Source organism: Coregonus clupeaformis, unplaced genomic scaffold (genome assembly GCF_020615455.1).
Source record: "Coregonus clupeaformis isolate EN_2021a unplaced genomic scaffold, ASM2061545v1 scaf2717, whole genome shotgun sequence".
NCBI lineage: Eukaryota > Metazoa > Chordata > Actinopteri > Salmoniformes > Salmonidae > Coregonus > Coregonus clupeaformis.
In genome coordinates, this window is record NW_025536171.1 from 56,593 (window position 1) to 64,420 (window position 7,828).

At 44.5% G+C, this 7,828-nt stretch overlaps 2 long non-coding RNA genes across 4 annotated transcripts; both read right to left on the reverse strand.

Moving 5' to 3' along the window:
* Positions 1 to 614: 614 nt before the first annotated feature.
* On the reverse strand, positions 615 to 3,351 carry LOC123489050. 2 transcript variants are annotated; one of them, XR_006660396.1, is made up of 4 exons: positions 3,067 to 3,351; positions 2,858 to 2,910; positions 2,398 to 2,469; positions 615 to 860 (listed from the first exon to the last, which is right to left on the reverse strand). It is a non-coding gene; the product is annotated as an uncharacterized LOC123489050 (long non-coding RNA). The 2 variants fall into 2 exon arrangements; XR_006660395.1 differs by lacking the exon at positions 2,398 to 2,469.
* Positions 3,352 to 4,864: 1,513 nt separating this feature from the next.
* Positions 4,865 to 6,202, reverse strand: LOC123489049. 2 transcript variants are annotated; one of them, XR_006660394.1, is made up of 4 exons: positions 5,834 to 6,202; positions 5,513 to 5,732; positions 5,123 to 5,237; positions 4,904 to 4,939 (listed from the first exon to the last, which is right to left on the reverse strand). It is a non-coding gene; the product is annotated as an uncharacterized LOC123489049 (long non-coding RNA). The 2 variants fall into 2 exon arrangements; XR_006660393.1 differs by having other exon boundaries at positions 4,865 to 5,237.
* Between the last annotated feature and the right edge of the window lie 1,626 nt (positions 6,203 to 7,828).

The following is a 7,828-nucleotide window of genomic DNA, read 5'->3' on the forward strand; positions in this document are numbered from 1 at the left end:
GGGCCCCTTGGCCTCCCTGTGGTGGAGGGAAATAATCCGATAGGCAGGGAGGAGGTGGAGTAGTTTTGGTCTGTGGAACTGAAGTTTCCATGTCTTTTTGTCCTTTTTATGTTGCTGTTTCAGACCCTTCAGCTGCTTATTTTTCTGCGGTAGTGGGGCAAACCGGGAAAGGACATAAACAAGAAATATAAACATGAGAATTGCTGGTTGCAGTTAAAATAGGACTATGATTTACAAATTAAAAGGGACTGTTTGGAGTGAGTAGCCTACCTCAAATCTCTGAAGAGACTCAGCAACCACTGGAGCGATGGGCAGCTCAAACATGACAGGCTTCACTGGTGGAGAGATGGGCCGTTCAACCACGATGGGTTTCACTGGTGAAGAGATGGGCAGCTCAAACATGACAGGCTTCACTGGTGGAGAGATGGGCAGCTCAGCCACGATGGGCTTCACTGGAGGTGGAGGGAAGAAATCCTGGGTCCTTTGGCATCTCTGTGGTGGAGGTGAATTGAAGAAATCCTGGGCCCTTCGGGCGGAGGTGAATTGAAGAAATCCTGGGCCCTTTGGCATCCCTGTGGTGGAGGTGAATTGAAGAAATCCTGTGCCCTTTGGCATCCCTGTGGTGGAGGTGAATTGAAGAAATCCTTTGGCCATTGGCATCCCTGTGGTGGAGGTGAATTGAAGAAATCCTGGGCCCTTTGGCATCTCTGTGGTGTAGGTGAAGGGAAATAATCCGATAGGCAGGGAGGAGGTGGAGTAGGTCTGGCCTGTGGAACTGAAGTTTCTATGTCTTTCTGGGGTTTTTTATGTCGCTGTGTTAGATCCTTCAGTGGCTTATTTTTCCGTGGTGGTGGGGCAAACTGGGAAAGGACATAAACAAATAAAATAAAATCTATTAATTGTATTTGTCAAATGCACCGAATACAACAGGTGCTGACCTTACCGTGAAATGCTTGCTCACAAGCCCTGAACAAACAATTACGTTTTAAGAAAATAAGTGTTAAGAAAATATTTACTAAATAAGCTAAAGTAAAAAAACAACAACATATAAACGTGAGAATTGCTGATTGCAGTTAAAATACGACCGTGATGTACAAATGAAAAGGGACAGTTTGGAGTGAGTAGCCTACGTCAAATCTCTGAAGAGACTCAGCTACCACTGGAGAGATGGGCCGTTCATCTCTATTTGCACATCATCTCTTGCACATCTATCATTCCAGTGTTAATACTAATTGTAATTATTTTGCACTATAGCCTATTTATTGCCTTACCTCCATAACTTGCTACATTTGCACACACTGTATATATATTTTCTGTTGTAGTTTTGACTTTATGTTTTGTTTTACCCCATATGTAACTCTGTTGTTGTTTTTATCGCACTGCTTTGCTTTATCTTGGCCAGTTCGCAGTTGTAAATGAGAACTTGTTCTCAACTGGCTTACCTGGTTAAATAAAGGTGAAATAAAATTGTAAAAAAATATTCTGCATGTTCCTAACTAAGGTTGGTTAGCTGGGCTATGTGACGTTTGATTGATTCCTCTACCTCCATTGGCCTCTGAAAACATAGCATCCTGCTGACGAGTTGTGTGATTAGGGAAATTTTACCTAATGACTCTATAACAGGGCAGCAGTTCATTGCAATGACCTCCATAGCATGGATAGTGGTGCACCATCCCGTCCTCTTTCCCTTGTTTTGTTATCGCCCAAAGGTGTATTGTACAAATCCCTGGGAAAGGTCACATCAGCAGCCATGTGAGTAATGAGGCAGTAAGCATTTATCCTTTGTTGATGGAAACAAATGTGTTTCTACTGAACTGGATGGAGCACAGATAAGAGTTTGGTTTCACTTGTGCTAAATGAAACAGGTCCAACTTAATATACAATTGATCCTCAGATAAAAGCTCATACATTTTACTTGTATTCTTATGTGAGTGGTTTGGTGTATTTCTTTGATTGATTGAAATGTAATGGATGCTATATATAGAAAACAGAGGGGAGTTTTGAGATCCATTATACACATTGTGGATCATACGAGAACCAGTGTACCGGAGATTCCTTTCCTTTTCAAACACAACAGCTTGCCATGTCTTTGGCCACTCAGAAACTCTACATCGCCTTGAGTTATGCAGTTACTCTGATGTGGGTCAACCATGTCATGTTGTCCTTCTCTTTGAGGAACTGTTTGATCTGGACTTGAAATTACTCTAATGCAAACCTACATACTTTGATGACCACTAATCTCTTTATGTGCACGTTTTCAGTGACCTGTTACTATATAATTTTGGATTTCGAGATTAGTGAGATAATCCAGATAGCTAAAGTGATAACATGAGATTGAATCTGTCTTGGAGATAGCCAGGCCTGTTGCTGATGAAATGATAGCTCAAGTCCACCCACCTCCTAAGGGATATGTCTGGATCTGACATTGTGCCAGCAGCCAGCATCAGCTCACGTCCTCCACGTGTTAGTCTATCAACAATGGGACTCTGATAGTGTTAGGTTGAATCACTCTTTTCGTGTCTGAGATAGAGAAATTATGTTTTCACATGCAATGGTGGGAAAAGCAGGACATCAATTATGTGGGCAATGTAATCTTGATATGGGATGTCCATCACCTTATTTGTGTGGGTTTATTCCTCTTAGAAAAACCTACCAATATCACAGAAATACAAACATTTAAACTGGCTACGGATTCACACATAATTTTGGTATCTTTGGTATCCAATGGACTGATAGTGTGGGAGCGCTGGTTTAACATCTACTGTAGTTACAATGAATAAATAACAGGCATAAGCAAACTTTGTCTCATTGGATTTTATAAGAAGTATTATAAGCACAAGATGCTTGAGTTTATTACTTTTTTCTAAGTATGCTATGCTCCACTGCATCCTTTTTTTCTGGCAAAATAGCCTATGTGAGAAAGAGAAAATTAGTGACATCCCTTACCACAAACATAGTTTACTGTTGAAAAGGTGCACTTATATCAACCTCAGAATTACATTGACTAAAATAGATTAATTTGGATTGTTGTGGCAAAAAGGTGAGCTGGATAAAATCATGTAGTACCTAAAAAAAGCCTTAAAATGTCCAGGGGAAGAGTCAACAAACGTAGAAGTCCCAGGGGTGGACATGTGATCCCAACAGAGTCCCATTCACCATAATCTGAACACAATTCAGGAGAGTCTTAATCAATTGTTAACTAAATGTAAACCCTGTGCTAGAGAAAAAAAACATTAATTGAAGTCTGAACCCTGTTAGGATATAGAGTAGTCAATGGTGGACATTATTTTGCTCACCAGCCCAATCAGGCTTGTTACAAGAGTAGAGAGGATATTTACTATCCAAAAGGTCACTTACCTTCCGGCACACACATCGGTGAGAGAGGTCTGAGAATGTGAGCCAGGGCAGTGTCTGATATTCCAGGCCCAGCTTTGGTAGTTGTACCTGGATAACCTGAATATTTGAAATCCTTGGCCCTTTGGAAACCCTGTGGTGGAGGTGAATGGAAGACTTTCTGGGCCCTTTGGCAACCCTGTGGTGGAGGTGAATCGAACCAATTCTGGGCCCTTTGGCAACCCTGTGGTGGAGGGAAATCATCCGATAGGCAGGGAGGAGGTGGAGTAGTTTTGGTCTGTGGAACTGAAGTTTCCATGTCTTTTTGTCTTTTTTTATGTTGCTTCAGCAGACCCTTCAGCTCAAACATGACATGCTTCATAATTGGAGAGATGGGCAGCTCAGCCACGATGGGCTTCACTGGTGGAGAGATGGGAAGCTCAAACATGACGGGCTTCACTAGTGGAGAGATGGGCAGCTCAGCTACGATGGGCTTCACTGGTGGAGAGATGGGAAGCTCAACCATGACGGGCTTCACTGGTGGAGAGATGGGAAGCTCAACCATGATTGGCTTCACTGGTGGAGAGATGGGAAGCTCAACTTCGATGGGCTTCACTGATGGAGAGATGGGAAGCTCAACCATGATTGGCTTCACTGGTGGAGAGATGGGCAGCTCAACCACAATGGGCTTCACTGGTGGAGAGATGGGAAGCTCAACCATGATGGGCTTCACTGGTGGAGAGATGGGCAGCTCAGCCACGATGGGCTTCACTGGTGGAGAGATGGGCAGCTCAACCACAATGGGCTTCACTGGTGGAGAGATGGGAAGCTCAACCATGATGGGCTTCACTGGTGGAGAGATGGGCAGCTCAGCCACGATGGGCTTCACTGGTGGAGAGATGGGAAGCTCAACCAAGATGGGCTTCACTGGTGGAGAGATGGGAAGCTCAACCATGATGGGCTTCACTGGTGGAGAGATGGGCAGCTCAGCCACGATGGGCTTCACTGGTGGAGAGATGGGAAGCTCAGCCACGATGGGCTTCACTGGTGGAGAGATGGGCAGCTCAACCACAATGGGCTTCACTGGTGGAGAGATGGGAAGTTCAACCATGACAGGCTTCACTGGTGGAGAGATGGGCAGCTCAGCCACGATGGGCTTCACTGGTGGAGAGATGGGAAGCTCAAATATGACAGGCTTCACTAGTGGAGAGATGGGCAGCTCAGCCACGATGGGCTTCACTGGTGGAGAGATGGGCAGCTCAGCCACGATGGGCTTCACTGGTGGAGAGATGGGAAGCTCAACCATGATGGGCTTCACTGGTGGAGAGATGTGCAGCTCAGCCACGATGGGCTTCACTGGTGGAGAGATGGGAAGCTCAACCATGATGGGCTTCACTGGTGGAGAGATGTGCAGCTCAGCCACGATGGGCTTCACTGGTGGAGAGATGGGCAGCTCAACCACAATGGGCTTCACTGGTGGAGAGATGGGAAGCTCAACCATGATGGGCTTCACTGGTGGAGAGATGGGCAGCTCAGCCACGATGGGCTTCACTGGTGGAGAGATGGTTAGCTCAGCCACGATGGGCTTCACTGGTGGAGAGATGGGCTATAGATAGTGGTATAGAAAGAGAAGTTTAGTCCAGAAACAACATATAATCAATTACAATGTAATAGACGCATGGCCTAAAACATATCTGTTTGCTTACTTATGAATATGCAAACCATAATAATCATCCCCTCCCTCATCATTCATTCTAACTCTGCTGTCTCATCCAACGAATAAACGTACCTGTGCCCTACTCTGTGTGCACAACAGGGTAACACAATACCACATGAAGAACTTAGATTGGTACTCCTGACACTTCTGCCATGCAATCTCAATCATCTCCTCAAGAGTCCCAACGCTACAGGAGAGGAAACACACCAGGTTGTTTAGAATGTGTGGAAAGAGGCTTCATACCGTGGATACGAAACAGTCTTTATATTTCAGATCTGAACTCAATCTAGGTACTCTGGGTAATCCAGGTAATCTGAAACTCCATTACATTGGTCCAACATCTCAATCAACTTCACTGTAAAGGCAGTGTAATCATAGCACTCCAAATCCCAAAATGAATGTATCTGGTGGATTGTGTAGCTGTGCAGATGTCAATGCTGTGTTAACGAACAAAGTGCTTACTTTGCAAGAGGCCAAGGGGATGCTGCGAGGAATCCAGGCTGCTCCTGTGGGCTCTGCTGAGGGAGATCAGAGGAAGTAGGGAGGGGGAGATGGGCAGGAGCATCGACAATCTGAGAAGAACCAGCCTCTATTTCCCATTTGGCCCCTTGACCAGGTTGATCCTGGTCATACTTGTACGCATACTCATAGTTGTACTCGTTGTTGTTTAGGGTCCACCTCTCTGTAAAAAGAATGAGAGCAGAAGCTTGATCCTCTCATTTCCATAAAGGAATGGTAATACAATGATTAAACCAAGACCCAACAGAGGTGTGAAATGCTTACCCCAATGGCCATGTTCTTCATTCCAGTGGAAATATCCATAATCATCGCCCACGTAAAACCCGTCTGCATCAGCCTTAACAACATAATCAACATGGAGACAGTCAGGTGAGAACAACTTTAAAGAGCAAAACCTGTTATCAAAGCAAAAAAGCTGGAAGGTACAGTATAAATTGAATCCCTTTTAATGTTCTCAGAATGTATTGGAGAAAACATTATACCGAGACCTTTTAAAGCTAGAATCCTTAATTGAAACAATAACAAAGCGGACACCCCACCTCTCTTTTGGTAAAAAACTAAGGGATGGGCCTGGAGAAATATAACCACTCTCAAATTCAGACAGAGCTGGCCATCCATGATATCAAAATTACAGTTTTAACCATGTTTTAAGGTTATACAATGTTGTTTTCATTACATTTACATTGTTTACACACATTGGAGTAAAACAAGCTTCTATTTTGGGTTCTGATGGGGTACATATGACAGTTGAATTAAGATCATGAGGCATTTATAATTATATTCTTCAAGAATCAAATGGGTATATATCATTAACCTCTTAAGGATCATACACTTTCTTTTGCCTAAAATGACATACCCAAATCTAAATGCCTGTAGCTCAGGACCTGAAGCAAGGATATGCATATTCTTGATACCATTTTAAAGGAAACACTTTTAAGTTTGTGAAAATGTGAAATGAATGTAGGAGAATATAACACATTAGATCTGGGAAAAGATAATACAAACAAAAAATCATGTGTTTTCTATATATTCTTTTGTTCCATCATCTTTGAAATGCAAGAGAAAGGCCACAATATAATAATGCTGTTTAGGCGCAATTTAGATGTTGGCCACTAGATGGCAGCAGTGTGTATGCAAAGTTTCAGATTGATCCAGTGAAGCGTTGCAATACGCTTAGTCTGCTAAATGTCTGCTAAATGAACTGGAGTGAGTTTCTTAAAAGCCTTGTAGCTACCATTGTAGTTTATTTCTAGCATGACTCTATATCTGTGTAGCTGGGTTTTCAAGATAAATAAGGTGTGATGTTAGCTAGAAGGCTTTCTGGAAATACACATTCACATTCACATTTACATCATTTAGCAGACGCTCTTATCCAGAGCGACTTACAAATTGGTGCATTCACCCTATAGCCAGTGGGATAACCACTTTACAATTTTTTTTATTTTTTTAAATTTTTTTAGGGGGGGTAGAAGGATTACTTTATCCTATCCCAGGTATTCCTTAAAGAGGTGGGGTTTCAAATGTCTCCGGAAGGTGGTGAGCGACTCCGCCGTCCTGGCGCCGTGAGGGAGCTTGTTCCACCATTGGGGTGCCAGAGCAGCGAACAGTTTTGACTGGGCTGAGCGGGAACTATGCTTCCGCAGAGGAAGGGGAGCCAGCAGGCCAGAGGTGGATGAACGCAATGCCCTCGTTTGGGTGTAGGGACTGATCAGAGCCTGAAGGTACGGAGGTGCCGTTCCCCTCACAGCTCCATAGGCAAGCACCATGGTCTTGTAACAGATGCGAGCTTCAACTGGAAGCCAGTGGAGTGTGTGGAGGAGCGGGGTGACGTGAGAGAACTTGGGAAGGTTGAACACCAGACGGGCAGCGGCATTCTGGATGAGTTGTAGGGGTTTAATGGCACAGGCAGGGAGCCCAGCCAACAGCGAGTTGCAGTAATCCAGACGGGAGATGACAAGTGCCTGGATTAGGTCCTGTGCCGCTTCCTGTGTAAGGCAGGGTCGTACTCTCCGAATGTTGTAGAGCATGAACCTGCAGGATCGGGTCACCGCCTTGATGTTAGCGGATAACGACACGGTGTTGTCCAGGGTCACGCCAAGGCTCTTCGCACTCTGGGAGGAGGACACAACGGAGTTGTCAACCGTGATGGCGAGATCATGGAACGGGCAGTCCTTCCCCGGGAGGAAGAGCAGCTCCGTCTTGCCAAGGTTCAGCTTGAGGTGGTGATCCGTCATCCATACTGATATGTCTGCCAGACAT